We start from the raw sequence: 1,285 nt of genomic DNA on the forward strand, positions 1-1,285 counted from the left end.
GAGCACGTTTGTCCGAATATCACTCCAATAAGGACAACGAGTTCCGCTCGGCATCGTTTTGATTCGATCTCTCAACAACAACTCTCGGTCGACTTGGTCGACTTGGACCCACGATGTCTCCCCCCGAGCATGTCGAGCCAACTGCACCACTATTGTATTGGACAACATGTTCCCCTCGGGCATCGATGGGTTAATCAGTGCACCACTATTATAAAACCCTTGACGTTTTCCCCCAAGCACGTTGATCCAGTATTACGACGGATACGGTCAACGGAATTCTTGGACATCAAAGAGGTTTTCGATTGAATTTCCCCATGTTTCACAACGTACTCTTAGCGGTATCCTACGATACGTCTCACTCTATTTGTGTGTGTGCGCGTTTACGTGCGTGCGATTTTATGCGGTTCACCCCTTTACTTTCAGCGCCCTGCGGTCCCAACAAAGGTCCCGAGCACGCCATTATGCACAGTGTGGAAGCGTGTTTCCCCCACGACACTAGACGGGCTGCTCGCCATAGTGTTCTATTGTGGCACGCTCCCACCCTGAAGTTTTGGTTTGTTGTATATCAAGGAATAGATAGGCACTCAAGAATGTGTGCATCGGCCGGGTTTAATCGTCCGACGCGCAATATGCGTTCAACTTATCGGTGTTCATGTGTCCTGCAGTTCACATTGTGACGCGCATTTAGCTGCGGTCTTCATCGATCCATGAGCCGAGTGATCCCCTGCCTAGGGTTTTATAGTAAGGTTCCCAATGTAACACAATCCCGGTGGTACGTCCAAAGACTAACTTTCTGACTAAGTTGTCTTTATTACCCAATAGTCCCAGGCCTTGTGACTTGTGGCTCATGTCTACGCCCATGGCCACCATTCGCTAAGATAGTTTTGAAGTCACTTTGAAGGCCCAGGAACAACTCTCTTAGCACATCGGTTAACCTGGCGCCGCAGTCAACTCATGTGCTTGGATCGGATCGAGCTATTGGAGTATTGGGCCTGCATACTCGCTCATCCGTATCCTTTGCGTACCGCCCCATGGCCCTTGTATGTCTGCACCACAGTTCCTGTTCGTTCCGTGCCTATGGCCGGATACGTATTGCACATCGGTATACCTGTCGCTACTCAGGCAACTCGTGTGCGTGGATTGGATCGAGAACATGGTGTGTGCCCCATGTTATAATTGATAGTCCATATCCACTTTATAGGTTAAAGTCATAAGTTGTGATTGCACAACCATTCTCATAAGAGTTTAATCACTCTTCAACTAACTTTCGTTCTGGTGTCTTGGT

General features: G+C 48.7%; 1 non-coding gene across 1 annotated transcript; it reads right to left on the minus strand.

The window, feature by feature from the left end:
- Positions 1-578: 578 nt before the first annotated feature.
- On the minus strand, positions 579-736 carry LOC125773976 (5.8S ribosomal RNA). The gene has a single exon (XR_007420508.1). It is a non-coding gene; the product is annotated as a 5.8S ribosomal RNA (ribosomal RNA).
- Positions 737-1,285: the final 549 nt, after the last annotated feature.

Source organism: Anopheles funestus (assembly GCF_943734845.2).
Source record: "Anopheles funestus chromosome X unlocalized genomic scaffold, idAnoFuneDA-416_04 X_unloc_68, whole genome shotgun sequence".
In the NCBI taxonomy this organism is placed as follows: domain Eukaryota; kingdom Metazoa; phylum Arthropoda; class Insecta; order Diptera; family Culicidae; genus Anopheles; species Anopheles funestus.